At 40.2% G+C, this 20,282-nt stretch overlaps 1 protein-coding gene across 5 annotated transcripts in view; it reads right to left on the bottom strand.

Annotated features, from left to right (window-relative positions):
• The window catches only part of NEK6 (NIMA related kinase 6), a 117,271-nt gene that overhangs the window by 77,043 nt on the left and 19,946 nt on the right, over positions 1-20,282 (bottom strand). For 2 of the 5 annotated variants that reach the window (XM_034793958.1, XM_034793961.1), the window contains exon 2: positions 10,841-10,912. The exons of 2 other annotated variants lie outside the window; for them this stretch is intronic. The gene's annotated coding sequence lies outside the window, so the exon portion shown is untranslated. Of the gene's footprint in view, positions 1-10,840; positions 10,913-11,854; positions 11,977-20,282 lie in introns of all 5 variants that reach the window. One more of the 5 variants, XM_034793959.1, reaches the window with a different exon arrangement.

Raw genomic sequence — 20,282 nt, 5'->3', positions numbered from 1 at the left:
AGAAGTTGGTCCAATAAAAGATATCACCTCACCCATCTTGTCTCTCTCATAAATTAGCAGACAGAATAGTAAGTTGCTCTTTTGGACCATTCGGTTTTGATTTCATAAGACCTCAGCGATTAAGCAGCAGATTCTGGCTCCGGCCCCATCTGACCATTCCCTCTAGTGATAAAGTGTAAAACTGGGTAACCATCCTGGTGAAATGAGTGCCTTCTCCTTCAGGCCATACTTCCACTTACCTGCAAGTAATATGAGGAAGAACTGGAAGTATTAGACCATAAGCTAAATTATGACTTCATTGGCAATGAGACTTGGTGCAATAAGTCTCATGCCTGGAATATTGGTATAGAGGGGTATAGCTTGTTCAGGAAGAACAGGCAGGATAAAAAGGGAGACGGTGATGCATTCTGAGGTCTAGAAGGAGGTAAGAGCAGACCAGTGGAAAGTCTATGGGTAAAGATAAAAGTGGTAAAAAATAGGGGTGATGTCATGATAGGGGTCTACTATAGACCACCAAATCAGGAAGAGGAGGTGGAGGAGGCAGTTCTAGAACAAACAACAGAAATATCCAAAGCATAAGACCTGGTAGTAATGTGCGACTTTAATTTCCCTGGCATTTGACACAAACTTTCCAGTGAGTACAGAGAGGACTGCTTGCAAATCTGCAGCTGAAGACAAATTGAGTGAAAGTGATCACGAAATGATAGATTTCGTGATTTTAAGGAGACGAAGGAGTGAGTAGCAGAATAAGGAGAATGGTCTTCAAAAAAAGCAGACTTTAACAAGATAAGGTCCACGGGGAAGAAAATCTAAGGGAAAAAATTTCAGACAGCTAGCAGTTTCTCAAGGACACAATATTAAAGTCAACTGCAAACTAACCCGATGCAAAGGAAAGACAGGAAGAATAGTAAGAGGCCAATATGGCTCCATCAGGAGCTCTTTACCTGAAAATCAAAAAGGAATCCTATAAAGAGTGGAAACATGGATGAATTTCTAAGGAGGAGTACAAAAGAATAGCATAAGCATGTAGTGAAAAATCAGAAAGGCTAATGCACACAATGAGTTACACCTAGAAAGGGCATAAAGGCAATAAGAAGTTCTTAGGAGCATGAGAAACAAAGGAAAGCATAGGACCTCTCCTTACTGGGAAATGAGAGCTAATAACTGATGGGATCAAGAAAAGTGAGGAATTGCTTCAGTCTTCACTAAAAAGGTTAATTGTAACCAGATACTCAGCACAATTAGGAGGAAGGAATGCAGGCCAAAATACAGAAAGAACAGGTTAACAAATATTTAATAAGTTAGATGCATTCAAGTTGGCAGGGTCTGATGAAATTCATCCTAGGGTACTTAAGGAAGTGGCTGAAGAAAACTTGGAACTGTTAGCAATCATCTTTGCAAACTCGTGGAGATTGGGTGAGGTCCCAGAAGACTGGAGGAGGGCAAACACAGTACCTATCTTTTAAAAGGGGAACAAAGAGGACCCCAGGAATTATGGAGCAATCAGTTTAACTTCGATACAAGGGGTCTGGAAGGATTTTTAAAATTGTCCAACCTTATTTTGACCAGCAGAACACTGAAAATAAAGGCTCAAGCCTATGTGATAAAGTACAAGCAACGGTAAGATATTAGTTTTTTATTATTTTAAATCATATTCGCTTTTCTTAAATTCTAGTCATCATCTTCCAATTTTCCTTCTACCAAGAAAGTTGAATCTAGCCTTCCTTGGATTCTCCCACAAAGATTAATAAATATTCCAAGCACAAAAATACAATTGAAACTTCCAGTATGACTTGTGTTCAAAAGGACTCCAATGCACTTGGTAAACTCAGAATAAACCTTATTTCTCCGGCGGGGGGATGGGAGGGGGCGGTTTACAAACTTAGCTGAGCTGTGCAAGCTAAAAAATTATTCTGCCAAGCCCAAGTTATTTTACCTACTGCTACCAACATTTATTAATATTTTGCACAGTTTGTAAGTATGGTAGTTAAGTATGATCCCCATTCAATAAATTGGTAAATTGGAGTAAGAATGTAAGTGACTTGCCCAATTCATTTGCAGTGACACAAATAAAATCCAAATTCTCAACAGTCAGACCATGCCTAACTTACGATCACACTCCATAAACAAAACCTGTACTTTGTAAGCCATTTGAAATAGTAAAATGGTCAGTGGCTGTTATGCATACAGACTTATAGCTCTGCGCTCTACATCCCCAACAATACAGTTTGCAGAGTGGGCACCATTTAAAACATTACATAGGTTGAGGGAAGACTTCAGGATCATCATCTGTTAGTGGCTCAAAATGCCAAGGCTGACATTACACCACGACCTACGGTCACCTGAAAGGTTAAGATTCAACCACCCCCCAAAATTTTCTTTTCATACAAGTTGGTGTGTTGGAGAAAGCAATAGGTGGAAGACCTGTTAGAATACAAGTATCAGAGGGGTAGCCGTGTTAGTCTGGATCTGTAAAAGCAGCAGAGAGTCCTGTGGCACCTTATAGACTAACAGACGTATTGGAGCATGAGCTTTCGTGGGTGAATCCTCATGCTCCAATATGCCTGTTAGTCTATAAGGTGCCACAGGACTCTCTGCTGCTGTTAGAATACGGTGACACCAACGCACTGACCAAGGAACAAAGAGAAAAAAAGAACAGTACTGCAGATAAATTTGTTCCATTTTTCCCTTACAGCAATTACAAGAGACAGCATCTCAATAGAGGTTCCTGAAGTTACAGAACTGAAGGGGGGAGGAGTATACAACAGCTGCCAACAGAGCAGTCTCTGATAACTTATTCTATCAGCAGCCAATAACCTGCAATCTCTTATTTCATTCGTACTGTCACTTATCCCTCATTTTCAATCTAAAATTTCCCTTCATCCCACACAAATTGTGTCCCATTTTTTAGCACTGAAAATGTATTGCAGTCATAAACCTGAAGTGCTGAGTCAAAATACAAAAGGAAATCTAACTTGCATTTAAGCTGCCAGTAATGTGGTTGCTGAAAGGAGTAGTGAAATCCAGTACCCACACCACAACTCAGATTCCTGCACCTCAAGACATCACATCTGGGCTTATCTTAAATCTGTAGAGAAGGGTGGGGGATTATCAAGTGGTTTCAAGTATGACTGGATTACTTTTATACCTCTACAACTTCAAATAAGACTAAGGCTATGTCTACACTTGCCATTTAAAGCGCAAAAAGTCCCTTTTTTGCGCTAAAACCACGGAACATGAAGCAGTGCAGCACAGGGCACTGAACAGGGACCCAGAATGCCTTCCACTCACCCCCGGCTTCCCACAAGGCCTATCGAGAGAGCTGCACTGTGAGATAGCTACCCTAGAGCGCTGCTCTCATCAGTGATGGAAGGACTGCTAGTGGAAACACTCTCCGATGCCTGAGGAATTGAGTACACAAACCAGCACTTTTCTTTCACTGGTTCCCTATCACCAGTGAAACTTACAGTGCAAAAACACTGCAAGTGTAGCCAGACCCTAAGTAAAAGTTTGTGGGTATTCGGAAGGAAAAGACTGAAAAAGACATGAATGAAAGAGCCCTGAGAATGTTATAGACCAGCCAAATTAACAAGTAAACTGCTGGGAATCCAATCTTTGTGCAATAACTTTTTGAGAACGCAAAGTCAGATCAAAGCAACTCTGTCTGGAAAAGTGAAATCCCCCTGTTGGCTGAACAGTGTGAAGCAGTTTGCTCCCTTAGTTGGACACAGTGATCCTCATTCCTACTCAAATGGATCTCTGGTATATATGAAAGCACCATCTAGATCCAATGTAAACAGGAGCCGGAGGCACTGACGTGGTATACTATTTCCACACGTCACATGCAGCATGAAAACAACTTGCATAACATCTTAGTAAATGAAATAAGGGCTGAAGGAAATTAAATGTCTTTAAGGAAAGGAATATCTGATCCAGGTTATCTTTGTTTAAGCACAAAAGTGGGTATACACCATAGCCTTTCTAGGAGGAGCAGTGAAATGTATCCTGTTACAATGAATCATATTTAGAGATTCAAGATAGTCAGAATGACTAGAGACAGGGAATGAATGTGGACCATATCCCGATACCTTTATTCAAAATGAAAAAATCCCATGAATAGTTAATAGGGGTATGTGTGGATTGAAGTACTACTCAATATAAGTAGATGTATCAGATTCTGGCCCTGAAAGCAAGGCTTCTCGTCAAACTATTTCTTCAGAATTTACACATTAAATACTAAATGACCCAGGAAATGCAAGAAGACTTTGAACAGAGTGTTTTCGGCTAGTAAAATAACATGCCTAGTTATTCATCCATCTGTGTTTCAGGTACTGTGCCAGTATTGGGTCACCTCTTTGTGGCTGGTCTGATAACTGTTCCAAGAGTATAACAACTGTGACAAGATAACATCTAGTGTCCAAAACGAATGTTGTCAGAAACCTTTGTTCCAGCAGTCTTGGCAAGCACTGAGCGAAACAGGGAACTTTGCTATGTATTAATGCACGAAGGGCATCTGGGCACTGACTTCCTTTTACTTTAAACTACAACGGTTGGAAAACGAGGGGGATCATCTACAGCTCAAGTCATCAGAAAAAATTTTGCATTGGAGGTTGTGTTTTGTTCTATCAGTACTATTCATTAAAGAGCCTTAAGAGCAGACAGAATTTTGCTAGTTGGGTATAACACAACCTACCATAACGCATGGATGTTTGGTGACATTTTAAAAATATCCACTTTCTTTTTAGGTATATGAAATTGAGAATTAAACAAATGATTTAAAAACTTCCAGTGCCAATGCTCAGAACCAACACTCATCATTTGAGCGCAAAGTTTTAGGTTATTCCCCCTATCCCTCAGAGACTACATCATGCTACTTCCATACTACATGTATGCTACTAGCCATACAAAACACAGGAACAAATTTTGAGTTTTCCATATTGCAGCAGAACAAGCTACAGATTCATTCTGAAACCTGACACCATTTTTCTGTTTTCCCAGTGCTGGCCATCTGATTACGAAAAGAGGTTGGGGCTTCCATGAGGAAAACATCAAGGCTTCTGTTGTATTGATCTACCAGCCAGGAAAGCTATAAAAGCGACAAACATTCATCTACTCACACACCTGGACAAACATTTTGGTTCAAACTGCCCCTACCTAGATCATAAAACAAACGTTCCCACTACCAAAGAATCGTAAGAGCCCTATAGTACAGTACCTGCCAAAAACAAAGTGCTGAACACTTCTGGGTTGGTCTAAATATAAAAGTGTTTTAAAAACCATAATATGAACTTCAGTTTGTTTTCATTGTCCAAGAGGAGAGGAGAACAAAGAATCAGCATGAGTCAGAAAAAGTAACATTAGATGTTAACATTTTTTCATTTTTAATAATCTGTAGGTTTATTAGTAACACAGATAAGGAAGATCATGGTGGGTTTAAAAAAAACAGTCCTTTTAATAATAATACTTCTTTCTTATATAGCACTTTTCATCAGTAGATCTCAAGGCCCTTTATAAAGGTCAGTGTCATTATTCCCATTTTAAAGATGGGGAAATCAAGGCACAGAGAGGGAAAGGTGACTTGCCCAAGGAGGCCCAATGGGCACTGGTCAAACTGGGAACAAAACCCAGATCTCCTGAATCCTGGTCCAGTGCTCCATCCACTAGACATATGGACTCTCAGACACACCCCCAAGTAATTTGTGTGTTATGTGTTGCTGTCAGAGCCGTCAAATTTATAATTCTCTAAAAACATGGGACCTAAAATAATTAGGATTTATAAGTGATTCTTATTTAAAAAGAAAGCATAATAAAAAATCCTACATGCACAGAGAACATACTGATATGGACTACAGTTTACTGACAGATTCCCTTTTTGCCTCTTACCACCCAAGACAATTAAGTTTCACACTTAAAAATTGGAGATACTGGAATGCATTAGGTCCCAGTTGCCATACTCGAACATTGATACATATCCATAGTCTAACACTGATCTTACATCACATCTACCCTAGCCTGCCTTAGGAACAGAGTAAAGTCCAAAAAGATATCAAGTTATTTGTAAATCTGAGAAGCCAAGCCAGTCAGCAGATCACATGAAACTCAGGCATTTCTAAGAGAACCATAACTCTCCGAGTGCTGTAGGAAACACAAGGTATGTTCACTTACCAGGAGAGATTAGACGATGGGAAAGTAATGAACAGCTGAGAATAGCATAGCTACCACAAGCATGTAGAAGAGTTTATTAGGCAGAGTACTAGGGTTTGGCCAGTGTTTGCTTAAAGCACTGTAGCTGCACGCAAATAAAGGAGTAAGAATAAAATCAGTTTTGAAAAGAGATATGGCTCTTCTCACATGACACCAACTCTGATCCTGCTGACACCTAAGGGACAGAGTGTCCTGCTCGAAGTTCTGCTATTCCAGGCTCTTATTGGCATACACTCACACTATAGGTAGACTGGCAAGTTTATCCTCAGCAAGAGGTCCGATAGAGGGCCTTCAGATTGCTGCTAACAATGGAGAAGCACTTTTTAATGTCAGCAAAGGCTCCTGAATTGTATGCAGAGAACTCTACAATAAACTGTTGCATATTTTTCAAGTTTTTTGACTCTTTAAATAAAAACAGCAAAAAGGTAACTAAAGCCAGTATTCCAGTTGCACTTTTAAACATGAATACAATGTAGTAGAGAACACTGGAAATGCCTGCTAAAGCTACAAAACTGCTTACAACCTCCCATCTTCTCAGCCCCATTTTCAGATGCTTCTACTTTTCTAACAAACAAGTCAAAAAAGTTGTTTGAAACGCTCACATTCTGGGCTGAAGTTTCCCTGCCCGATCTCTTTAAAGTGAAATTTATGGATTAAAAAAAGCTACATGTGTAAAGGTTAATTTGTAGCTAATGAGTATATTGAAGACTGAATTACCAATTGATACCTCAAGTCAGTCATTCTAACTTCTTCGTATATAATTAATACATTTTTAAACCTTTGTTATTTAAATCTGGAACTAGTCGGGCTCTGTTACATGCACAATAAGGGGCAGACTATCCCACCAACTCCTAAGAGGTAATTACCACAAAACTTTAAACAGCACTAGGATAATGATTTTCCAAGATTTAATGTAAGGGAGCACTTCAAAATTTAGTCTCTCGCTCTTAACTGTTCTTTTCAGAATTACTCAAGTCCATGGGCTATTACAGTCTTGCACCTTATATTTTGGCGGTACAAATCAGTATGGGTGCTGCATGCAGGGACCTGTTGTTGTCTGCAAGCAGCACTCTTCCTATACTAAGCAGGAAATAAATGCAGGCTGCATTGTAAGAATCTTCACCTGATTTTAACCTTTTTATACCTCCAGAGTCACAAAGATGTCAGTATATCACTGTTAATCAACACAGCATAATACTTTAATGACTCTTTACTTTTTAAAATTCAACATCTTAAGAAGAGAAGTTCCACTGAGGTTGGAAGTAAACAATCAAGAGGATTTTGGCACCATCTGTACCCAAAGAAATTGGTCAAAGAAAGGTAATTAAGTTACAAGAAACCCAAGACCTTCACTGGACAACAGAATTCTGCTAGATCTTGGATCCAATATTACTACCCAGTTTATTAACAATAAGGAAACACTTGTCAGATGGAAGGTAAATCTACACTGCAGTTGAATGATCTCAGCTCAGATAGACATACTCTCGGCTAGCTTTAATTTAGCTGGCACACTAAAAATCACAGTGAAGACACAGTGGCATGGGCTTCAATACCAGACATACATGCCTACCTGATCCCCTGGGTACAGTCATGTTGCTGGCCCATGCTGAAGCTTGTGCTGCCTCATCTTCATTGCTATTTTTAGCGTTCTAGCCAGATTAAAGCTAGTGCAAGTGTGCCTACCTGAGCTGCAAATCACACCTTCAACTGCAGTGTACACATACTCTGCTACTTTTTCCACAATACATCAAAAATATAGCCGCCATTCCCTCACAGTAGATGCACAGCATTCTGAAATATGACTAAACTCAATCTGAAGGAATAATTATGTTGATTTTATGGAGCATGCACTCCATCTTCAATCATGTATTTATATTGTATGTATATTCATGTAGTTTTCTTAAAAGGGATACTTAAGTCACTGACATCCAAAATGTAAAATACACCTTTAAGTTTTCACATTTCCATAGCAAATGTGCTCCTGCTAAAGTGAGTGTTTTTTAAATTAATCCCTGCAAAGATAAATAACCCAGAAAACTATTCCAGCTCTAGCACCTGTATTCAAAGCTGTACAGCAGTTTATAACTGAACCACAAAATAAATGTACACTAGATTAACAGACCTGAAAACTAAAATTTTTCTATTTATTCTCAGCTCTGCAACAGCAATTCAAGCTTCCCCAAGATTTGTAAATTCCAAGAGTGTGCCTCAATTCTAACTTGCAGGAACTATATCCGGGGTAATAGGAGCATTTCATTTCCATGGCATATTCAGACCTTGTCCTCTCTTGAGACATACAACAAGACTGCAAAAATTAGTGCACTGTGATGGTGAGTTTGAATACATGATTCCACTGACAACTGGACAGAGATCAACAAACTCATTTTACCCAGTGCTTTCTAGTCAACTTTTAATACATTATCATTGGCACAATACAGCATCAAAGAAATCAGACAGAAAAAATCTAGTCAAGTCCTGTTTAAGCAGAATACGAAAGGTACACAAAACCAACAGTAGAGAACATTAATAAAAAAACAGAATTCAAAATCATTTAATCAGACTCCCAATTCCTTCTCACTTCCTTTTCCCATTTGGTAATAAAAACATAGTTCCAGAAGAATATTTGAAGAATTCTTCATCTGCTTAACAGCCAAAGACAACAGTAGGAAACAAGTCAAGAGGCCTTGGAATGAGCTCTCCCTACACGCTGGCAGCGTTCCATTCTGCTTTGTCCCAGCCCTGCACTTTCATTACTCAAGAGATGGGCTCTCTCATTGTTACTTCCAAGATACTTAGGAAGCTAAGACTGTTCTTGTTTGGACCTTGCAGCTGGGGAAGTGCAAACAGATATATTTTTAAAATAGCACAGAGGTGTGCCACACATTCCCCAAACTGGATGAAAAAGGAAAGTTACCACAATCACCTCTGAGAAGAGTAAGTTACAAAAAGTAACCAATGCTGAATTTCTATTTGAGGCAATTACAAATGTTCACATTAAATATTTCAAATGCACAAGATCCAAGTAGGTCATATGCCACAAAAATCAATATACGTAGAGGCAGTCTTTCTCCAAAAGTATGCATGTCATTCATGGGATCCTTTGTAGCCAGTGTTAGCCAGCTGTTGGAATCAGGCTCTCAATCTTTATTTTTTTTTAAATCAAATTTTAAATTAATATTTTTGCTTCTGGACAATTATTTATTCTGAGAATTCCTATTTGGACATAAAGAAGAACAGGAGTACTTGTGGCACCTTAGAGACTAACAAATTTATTAGAGCATAAGCTTTCGTGGGCTACAGCCCACTTCTTCGGATGTTTGGACATATGGTTCCTTTTTATTGTGAGGTATGAATTGTCATTGTTGAGGTTCCATTCCCTGTAAGCAGCACAGAGTAACTGTAGAGTGAATATTAATCTTCTCAGCTTCTAGAAAGTGAAATGTAGGGAGGAAAGCTTTCATCACTGCTTTTTCAAGCATGGCACTTAAGAGAATTCTGGGTAAAAATTATTAACGGCATGCTCTGATTCTTGCAGTATTTGGGGTAAATTCTAAGTGACCATGTAAGTTCTTAATGATGCTGACGGCCAACCAATCTAATGAACCTAGCAATACCGCATACCAATCCTGGTCAGTTTCATACAACAATAAAGCATAAAGATGTCATTAGTTAGCACTGTCACTTTTCCTATAAGGGAAAAATGATGGGGATGCTTCTTTTGAAGGGTTCAGAAACACAAGAACTATCATATAGGAAAAGAATAAGTGACCAGTTCAGTCAGGTATTCCTCCTCCTGCCATGCCAGAATTGACCAAATGACCCATCCATGCCAGTGCCTCAGTCAGTGGCCAATGCAAGAAGTGTCAGAGGAAAGAAAGGTTTCAGAGTAACAGCCGTGTTAGTCTGTATCCGCAAAAAGAAGAACAGGAGTACTTGTGGCACCTTAGAGACTAACAAATTTATTAGGAAAGAGGAAAGAAAGTAACCCTGTGCCAAACTAATTGTATAATACTATGCCACAAAGGGAAGTTTCTTCTTTACCTCAACCAGTGGTCCCATATGGCCTGAAGCACAACTGTTCACCTGTATAATTTTGTCCCAGACTAGTATAATTGCAGGTGCTTGTCCAATTGCATAAATGTCTAATCAATTTTGAAATTCACAATCATTTGTCTTAGCAATATCTTGGAGCAGCAAGTTCCACAGGTTTATGGTATGTAAGATTTTATGAAAGCAGTATAACCTGGCCTCTTTTGCACACAAAAGAAGAAAACTTGCAAATTATGATTAAGCAACATTAGCAAAACTGGCTGTGCTGTTTATATGCAATCTTCGGTATGTCACAAGAATGGACACAGGCTGGTAAGTGGGACGCTCTCTCTGCATTCCCACCAAATCTACAAAAATCAAGCAACAAACTTCTCTTACTGAAAATAAAGAGGAGAACTCATATGAACAAACAAGCCAGTGACATGCTTCAGTTATTAAAATGCTGGCACTTAGCTGCACATAACAAATAAATGAAGCAACACTGTCTCAATTAAGCACTTAGTTTTGTAAAAAAAAGACAGACATCAGGACAGCATACAACCACACAAAAACTGGCAGGTCTTGTATGACTGAATATGCTGCTTACCTAAATATCTGCAGTGGAGTTACTGGTGCAGGATTGTTGGCCTGTACCCGAACCAGTAGGGAAAACAGTTTACTAGAAACAAAGGAAGGAAATAAAACATGGTTAATCAGAGCTGAACCCAACTTAAAAACAAACATTTTCAGAAAAGAACAATTAACTCAGCAGAATGCTGCCTTCCTTCCACCAACAGATCTGAAGTTATAAACTCAAAAGCTAGGAAGACAGCACTCTGAAAACATATAGGATACCAAACTTTCAACTCACTATCCTTTGACATGTGTGCATGCGTGCACACATCACCACTACTTTAGGAACACATCCCAAATACAGTGATACACCCAAACCTCAAATGATGTGGAATCTGGTCCTCTCTCAGCGCACATACTAGAATAAGTTTGTCTAATATTTGTCCCTGTATTTGAAGGAGTGGCATGACCTGAAAGGAAAATACATGCCAGAGCACACTCCAAACATACTCACCCACAAAAGAAATTCCCCTATCAAACAATTATGAAAATAACTGCTGTCCTAGTCTCTAAAAATCCTAGCACCCACTGTCGTCATTCTGAAGTACAGTTATTACTACTACAATCTATTCATTTATATATTGTAGCACTATTCACATGCAAAATGGAATTTTTACAAAGCCAGAAACAACGTACACAAGAACAAACAAGAAAAACAGGCTTTGACTTAGATTGGAAATAAATGAATTTATCTGCTACCTCAGCTGCATCTTTACTAACACTTGTGAAATGAACAAAGTAAAATCAATAACAATTAAAAATCATCAGCATAAGAGCATAAAGAACTGTAACCACACAAACCCAAAGTTTTTATAGCTAGAACCGCACAGATCTAGAACCAAAGTCTGCCGACTTACATCCCATGCAGTGACACTATTCCTGAAACTTAGGGCTGGTCCACACTAAGCCCCCAGTTCGAACTAAGATACGCAACTTCAGCTACGTGAACAACATCAAAGTATCTTAGTTTGAACTTAAAGGTACTTACCGCGGGTCCACACGCAGCAGGCAGGCTCCCCCGTCAACTCCGCCCAGAAGATCGATTGCTTGCCGCCGAACCAGCGGGTAAGTATAGACGTACCCTTAGTCTTCAGTCAGCTCCACTACCATCTGCCCAAGCCAAAGCAACCTGTCAATCAGGATCCCAATTCACCACCTATCCTCATTTAAAGTTAAACGAACCCCACATTCCACAAGTGTACAACAAGCTCACGTTCTCCTGGGAGCTCCTCTACAGGACTATATCTCCCAAACAGATCTACCTCTTGCTCTTCTCCTTTGACTCAAATATTCCACTCAGACCAAAAAAAAAAGCTTCCATGATCCCCTGCAGGTATCTGACAGGTGCCTTTCATAGGGCGGAAGAGCCCAGGGTGCTTGATACTGGAGCCCAAGATCATTAGTTACAAGATGTACATTAAGGAACAGAACCTCATCAGCGTTCAGATTCTTATGCACCTAATGCCCAAGGTGCAGCTCCTCTCCAAACCAGCCTTGGCAACTGCTGCGGCCAGCTTAATCAGGTATTAGCATGTGCCTTTGGATGCCTAAAACTCAACCAGAAGCCAAATTATCCTCTCCCAGATGAATACTCTGTATGACTGCCGCCGAAGACCTCCCAAGGCGATAGTGAAGCAGCAGTAGTTGCGCCCAACACATGCCTGTTTCCTGTGCCAGCACACCTCCATCTTATTACCGGGCATACCCAGCTGCTTGCCATATGGCTGGCATTCAGTCCTTTTTGCTGCCCGCAACACTACTGAGTGTCAGCAAACCCAAATGTCCACAGATGAACCATTGTTAGCTGACCTAATAGGTAAGAGACAAAGAAAGGATTACACTACACAGAGTAGTAGTGCCCATCTGTCCCACAGAAAGAAAGTGTCCTCATCTGGCCCTGCATAACAAGCCTTTTGTTAATCATTAGGGCCGTTGAGGTGGATGCTCCTATAAAGATTAGATGAGCCACATACACTACTGCTTTCCTTAGCATTGCCACAAACAAACAGTGGGGCTTTGCACTCTGACACTGGAGGTGATGGGAAAAATGAAGCCCAGAAGCTAAGTGACTTCCACAAGGCCATGGAGTCTCAGTATTCCCATCTGTAAAATGAGGGTAGTAGTGACCTGCCTTACAGAAGTTCCAAGTGGCCTTTTGCATCTGCCATGTGGTTTGAGATCATCAAATAGAGGGTGGAATAGCAATGCAAAATATATTAATACTGTGTATAGACTATACACCCACATATGTACTTTTTCTCCAGATTACTATATCCCTCTATGTTTCTTCCCCACCCTCAATTCCTGGGTGGCTGAAAGGGGCAAAAGAACTATGTTTGGATGAAAATAGCTAGTGCAACAAAATAAGCAATCAAGATTCACACTATGACCCTACGCCCCATATTCTTCATAGAGATATTGCTATGATATAAATATGGCAGAGCTGATTTCAGTGTCTGTGTCTTTCTGCAGCTGAGCGTGTCCCTACCAGTGTGTGCGTGCTAGAGGAGGCTTGAGGGCCTGGCACAGAAGGACCGGGTGAGGGAGCCCAGGCTGGTGGAACGGGCGGGCTCAGTGCGATTCTCGTACATCAGGTGGCACAATCCATCACACACATCCTTCCAGATACCCGTGCATGATTCGTCCGCATTCAAGTGGGTGCCCTATCAAACCCCTGCCCAGTCATCCTGTGGCTTTCACAGAGGGATCCAACAGTTCATTGTGAATAAAAGCTCTAATATCATGTATCTGATGAACAGGCTCTTCGGTCAATGACTGACATACAAATCAAACATTTTACAGACGGGAGCCAGGGTTCCCCAATCTCTAGTGAGTGCTGTGTCATTTATAGTAGGCTTCCTGAAAGAGTGAAGTGATGCAAACTATTTTACAAAGTAACCACTACCACAATGATAATACTTTCTTCCTCTCTGCTGCCCAATAATGTTCTCTCTCTGGCTTGCTCATAAAATAAATCTGTCAAGATGTTATATGAGATTACCTATATTTTTAAATGATAGTCTAGGCTTATGATTACATTATCTCCCTGGTTCAGTGAACGTGCGGTGGAGAAAGCAGTCCAATCCTAGGAGAGTATTATTTTCGAGTGACTTTTATTGTCCATTATCTTACAGCATTTATGCCACAGCCACGATGTCTGGTAGGAATATTTCACAACAGAAATATTTTTGTCGTTAGTATTCTCATTGCAATTTAGTCAGATCAACCTTTAAATCTCATCTATCATACTGAAGTGCTTTGGCAACGCAAGCACAGTAATATATGCTTCCATGTAGAACCTAATTACAGGCTAGGTTAAACAGCATACTCCCCCCTTCTGTATTACAAGGGGATAGGAAATCCTGAGCAGGCTTTGGTTTCTCACCCTCCCTTTTTGTTGGTGGAAGTACACGACCAGTTCATTATAACAGACTGATTCTGTCTGGCACATTACAAAAATTCACTTGAACCTAAACAAACTTCTGACAGCATTTCCAAAAGCAGAGAGTATTTACTGTAAATCCCTGACAAATTTTTCCTCCTCAGTTCATCTCTCTCTTGACAGTCACCTTAAAATGACTAGAAATTACCATAAGTAAATAGCAGTTTAACATCCAAAAAAAAAGAGTGTTAACGTTTAATACACACCTGCCAAAACTAAAGAACTATTAATAGGGACGTTGAAGGAGAAAACTTGAGACATGCTACTGAAATGCATTAGATAGGAGAGAATTTTGCAAGAAATTAGTAAGAAAATACAATTTAGCAAACATTTTGCATAAAGAGACTAAGATCAGACCACATATGTAAAGGTGGATTTTATACCACAGTGATGAGAAACGGATTAGAAAGAATATAAACTCTTCAGAGCAGGGACTATGCATTTTTTCTTACTAGCAGCTAGAAAAAGTGACATGGGAATTCAAGGCAAAAACTGTCAAACATGAAGCTCACACATATCAATTGAGAGTTTGAAAATCTAGGGCTTGGTCTACACTTGAAGGTTATGCTGGCATGGTTATGCTGACCAGAGTTGTGAAAAAGTACACCCGTGACAGAGCTATACCAACATAACCCCCAGGATAGACCCAACTATGTTAACGGAAGAGTGGTTCCGTTGACATAGCTAACATTGTTCAGGCAGGTGGTGTTCCTACACCAACAGAAAAAACCCTTCTATTGGTGTAGGCTGCATCTACACTACGGGGCTTGCTGGTATAGCAATAACCCAACCTAAAACAATGTCAGAGGAAGTTATACAGTACTTTCCAAAACACAACTCAACATGAATAACGCACACCTGCAAAACCCAAGGAGATACACTATTAACCAGTATGAAGATTGTGTAAAGGCTATTGGGGTCTCCCTACAATATGCCTGTTAGTATTGTGTCATGGTGATCTTAGGGCTTGGCTACACTTGCGAATTACAGCGCAATAAAGGAGCCCTAGGCGCCCTAGCTCACTACCTGTCCACACTGGCAAGACACATAGAGCGCTCTGACTCCGGGGCTACAGCGCTGCTGGTACTCCACCTCGGTGAGTGGAATAACGTTTGCTGCGCCCCCGCTGGAGCGCCGCAGCACCAGTGTGGACGAGGTGTTGTATTACTGCACTCTGATCGGCCTCTGGAAACGTCACATAATCCCCTTAAGTCAAGTGGCCGCTCTTCTCATTGTTTTGAACTTGCTGTAGGAATGCGGATATGCCATTTGAAAGCTCCGTTTCTGACAGCCAGCTGCTTATGTGCTCCGAGACAGATTACTGTGGAATGCTGTATGTGAGAGAGAGAGAGAGAGGCGAGAGAGGGGGGAGCCTGCTGCTGTCTGAACTTACAAGATAGCATCCTGACATGCTCTCAGCCCCCAAAACCCCACTCTCTTTCCCCCCCCATACACACAACACACTCCACCCCACCCCACCATTTGAAAAGCACGCTGCAGTCACTTGCATGCTGGGATAGCTGCCCATAATGCACCACTCCCAATGCCGCTGCAAGTGCCACAAATGTGGCTACACTAGTGAGCAAGCAGCTGTCAGTGTGGACAGACTGCAGCGCTTTCCCTACTGCGCTCTCCGAAGGCAGGTCTAACTCACGGCGCTCGACATCTGCAAGAGTAGCCATGCCCTTAGTTCATGGATACAGTTCCTAAAATTTACAGCTAATATATTGTCTAATTGAGTTTTATTATTCCCCAAAGGCACAAGCTCTAAAGAACTAGAATGGCAAATTCAACTGTCTCAATCTCTCAAGTTGAAGAAGTTTTTAAAGTGTGCATTCTGAAGCCAATAACTAACAAAAAAAGGCATCAATCATTATAGTCAATGTAAATATATGTGGTGACAAGGCTGAAAAGCAGATGAACTCACCCAATAGACCAAAATGGTTCCAGTGCAGGGATTCTCAACCCTTTTCCTTCTGAGCTTCCCCCTGCCCCCCGCCACCATCCTATAAAAACTCCACACACGCCCCCTTGTGCCTCAACAACTGTTTTTCTGCATATAAAAGCCAGGAATAGCGTTAGGGGGTAGCAAGCAGGACAACTGCCTGTGGCCCCATGCCACAAGGGGGCACATGAAGCTAAGTTCCTCGGGCTTCAGCTCCAGGTGGCAGGGCTTGGGGCTCAGGGATTCAGCCTCATGCGGGGGGGGCTTCGGCTTTCTGCCCTGAGCCCTAGCCAAGTCCAGTGCTGGCTCTGCTTGGTGAATCCCTGAAACCTGCTCGCAGCCCGCCAGGGCGCCCTGGACCCCTGGTTGAGAACCATTGCTCCAGAGTAACAAGGCTTTCATTCAGTCTTTATAACATGTAATTGTTTGGTAGTGACATGTCTTATGAAACACAGTTCCTGACTGAAAGCAACAGTTTCTTTTCAAAATTTCTGGGCCATATTTTTAAATCCCAAAAGCTATCAATTAATCCACTGCAATTTTTTTTTAATTCAGTCTTTCCTTAGATTTATACAAGTGCAGAAAGGGATCTTAGTCAAGTTTTTGTTTGTTTTTAAGTCTTTACTGTTCCAAGTGGAGTCTCACTTAAATAAGTAACTACCTCTAATGAGAGTTACATATGTACATCGCAAGGTGAAATATTTAAATGAAAAAAAATATTTCTTTAATTTTCTTCTACCTGAAAAATAATGAATATGTAAATATCTGCTGCCAGGCTGAAATGCAGAAGCCAAGTCTCAGCCCTCAGCAAAAATTTTACATGCAAGTTATAAACCCCTAAAAAAAAAAAAAGAAAAAAGAGAGAGAAGATTTATAATGGAAAAGCTGACAGACCCTTAACTGGAAGCAAAGAACTGAAGTCTTTTTAGTATTTTAGTCACACACATCCCATTTTCTGAATGTTAGAATAATTTATCCTGAAAGCAGGTGCAGATGAGGTTGTGTTAAGACTTTGTGTAGTTTTTACTAGTTGCAACAGCTAGAGTGCTGAGCACTGTTTCCTTGAAGATATCAAAATTCATTAACTGAGAACACTTTCGTTAAAGAACTGAAAATCCTGGAGCTTTTTTCATATTGTTATGTCAAAAACGGATATTCATTAAACAAATGGTGACAGCCATTGTAATTCACTGTTCCATACTTAGGGGAAAAATGACATTAAGTCAACAAACTTAAGACTTGTCTACACTGGCAATTTACAGTGCTGCAAGACTCTCGCACAGGGGTGTGAAAAAACACCCCCTGAGCGTAGCAAGTTTCAGTGCTGTAAAGCGCCAGTGGAGACTGTGCACCTGGGGAGCTGGTGTTTTTAGAGCGCTGGGAGAGCCACAACCACGCAAGCCACGTTGAAGCACTGCCCTTACAGCTATTCAGAGCCACTCACTACAGATGTCAATAGAACTAATGTTACTTGCCAATATTTAAATACTTGCGGCAAACTTCCCACTTTGTTCCAAATCCTTCTTCACCCCCAGCTCAAGGTTTACATTAGTCACTGAGATTAATCTTTCAACAGAAATACTACTGAACAGTCTACATTGTAGTAGCTGGAAGAACTCCCCAAGAAACCCAACCTGCTTCTAAAAAAGAGCATGGTTTGTCATCGTTTTCTCCATTATTTATCACTGTTTGAACTATGGAAAAACCAAGTACCACGTTTTAAAAGTAATAATAATAAAAGTACTTCAGATCCAAAACATTTTACAAACTTAACTTGCCAGTCCTCAGCACTCTCCTGTGTAGTAGTTACATAACTATCATCATCTTCATTTTACCAATTAAGAAAACGATACAAACAATGGAAGGAAAGCATCCTCATGACATCATTCAAATATTTGTAAACTTATGTCCATCAAGCTATGTATATTTAGCTTTCTTAATGCTTTGTACATTTTAATCTTTCCTACCCCAGAGGCCATCTCATTCCTTACAATACGTGCCACCACAGCAGAGTGAGTCAGCTTGCAAACACTTGCTGAAAATCCTTAGATTTAAACATACGGGGCCTGGAGCCGGGACATAGTCAGTGGACGGCCCCTACCTTTGGATTTTTTTTCCTCTTATTGGCCCAACAGAGCCCAAGACCCCGCTGTCCAGTTCATAGTCACAGATTAAGGTCCATCACTTCTCCGAGCCATCCGCCTGTGGGGACTGATTTTGATATTCTTTTTTTTTTTTTTTAATTTACTTTGTTGGGTGACAGTATTGTAATGGTCATTAACATTCGCCAATAAGTCTCATTCTCTATTTAAGTGTTGTATAAGCAGCCAGGGACAATGTAAAGGCCACTTTTTATGCGTCAGAAATAAGTCTGTTTCTCCAGCCCCCTTATTTTCTGTTGCTTATCTCTGAATCTTCACATCTTTTGGTAATGAGATGCCCATGACCAAATGCTGTTTTTTAGACGCAGTCATACCTGAGCCAGAAAGGGAGGAACTATTGCCACTCACCTCCATGGCAGAATGCTTTGGAATATGCAACCGAATTCTGCTTTGAATTTATCCATCTCATTACTCACTCATGTCTATTTCACAGTCCATTATCACTCTTTTCAGCATGCCAATTTTTCCTTCCATTGAACATCTATGCTACAGATTACTTTTTCCCATATATACATTAGCTTGCATTTGTTCAAAGTGGGATACAGCACTGATTCTTTCAATACACTCCTATACCTCTCCCAACAATCTAATATACAGATCTTTATTATCACCCTTTGCTTACAATTGCTTCAGCAACAGATCATTTTCTCTTTTGAAGACTGGTCATACAGTTTACTTTTCTTCACTCTTCCAGTACCAAACCAGCTCACTACGACTTTTCAAGAAGAGTTATCAGTAGTTGGAAAAGTTTGTTGGCTAACTCCCTTAAAATGCATATCATCCAGACCACCCAATTTGTACATGTCCACATTTTCCATCTACAGTATTCACTCACTATAAATTATATTTACATTGGGGGGGGGACTAAAACTAAAGCCACAAACCAGCATGGCACGCACCAGCATAGACCCTTATGGCATCCCAAGGGAATGGCCCCCAAACTGCGCAAACTACTTTTCTTCAGAAAAAGAAAAAAAAAATCTTCCTTTAAACAAAAGGTGCTTAATATCTCTGCCATATCTGAATCCTTATTAATTTCTGTTTATTAATGGGCCTATTGTTTCTACTAATAAATATCCCCTGGTATTTTAGTCCTTATTCTCCTCTCAAACACATACACCCTTCTTCACCACATGTGAAAGTTTTAACTCAAGCTAATTTAGGCTATTCCTCAGGCAGAGTGATCTGTATTTTGTCCTATACCGCTTTCCTTTTGCTCCCCTTATTTTTCTCTAGAAGACTTATAAAACATCGTTTTCTTTTGTAGGTCACCTACCCCATTGCCATTTACAATATGGATTTGGAGGAAGGTTTTGATTTGGAAGTGTTTATGCGTTTTTAAAAAAAAAAAAAATTCAATCACTTGCAAAATGAGTTCCTTAGCACTTGGGCCCAACTGAAATAAGATATAACTGTTTTTAAAGAGTCTCCTGAATATGGTTTTTAAATGTAGCTTACACCATTCATTACAAGATTGTTTCACGTGGCTCCCATTAAAGAATCCTAGGATCAGTGCCAAGAACACTTAGTGATTTATAGTTATGACAGCATAATCAATGTGACAAGAGATCAATGTGCCTTCACATCAGGCTAACTATACTATTCTTACCTCCTATTCTGTTCTCAGACACACACACGCAAATGGGTATATGTATATTTAAGACATGTAGATACATAGATATATGCACATTTAAAATTCAGTGAGCATGGGTAGCCATCAAGTGCATTTAAAATGACATCAGTTCCTCTGAAAGAGATTTAATATTGTAAACATAATACATCATCCACAGGCAACTTTACAAAACAGCTTGCTTTGCTTTTTTTTTTTCCCCTTTCTTTTTTTTAAATTAAAGGACCTATATATTAC

The sequence above is a fragment of the Trachemys scripta genome, chromosome 17 (genome assembly GCF_013100865.1).
Source record: "Trachemys scripta elegans isolate TJP31775 chromosome 17, CAS_Tse_1.0, whole genome shotgun sequence".
Lineage (NCBI taxonomy): Eukaryota > Metazoa > Chordata > Testudines > Emydidae > Trachemys > Trachemys scripta.
Note: the sequence above shows the minus strand (reverse complement) of the source record. Positions and strands in the feature narration are given on the sequence as shown.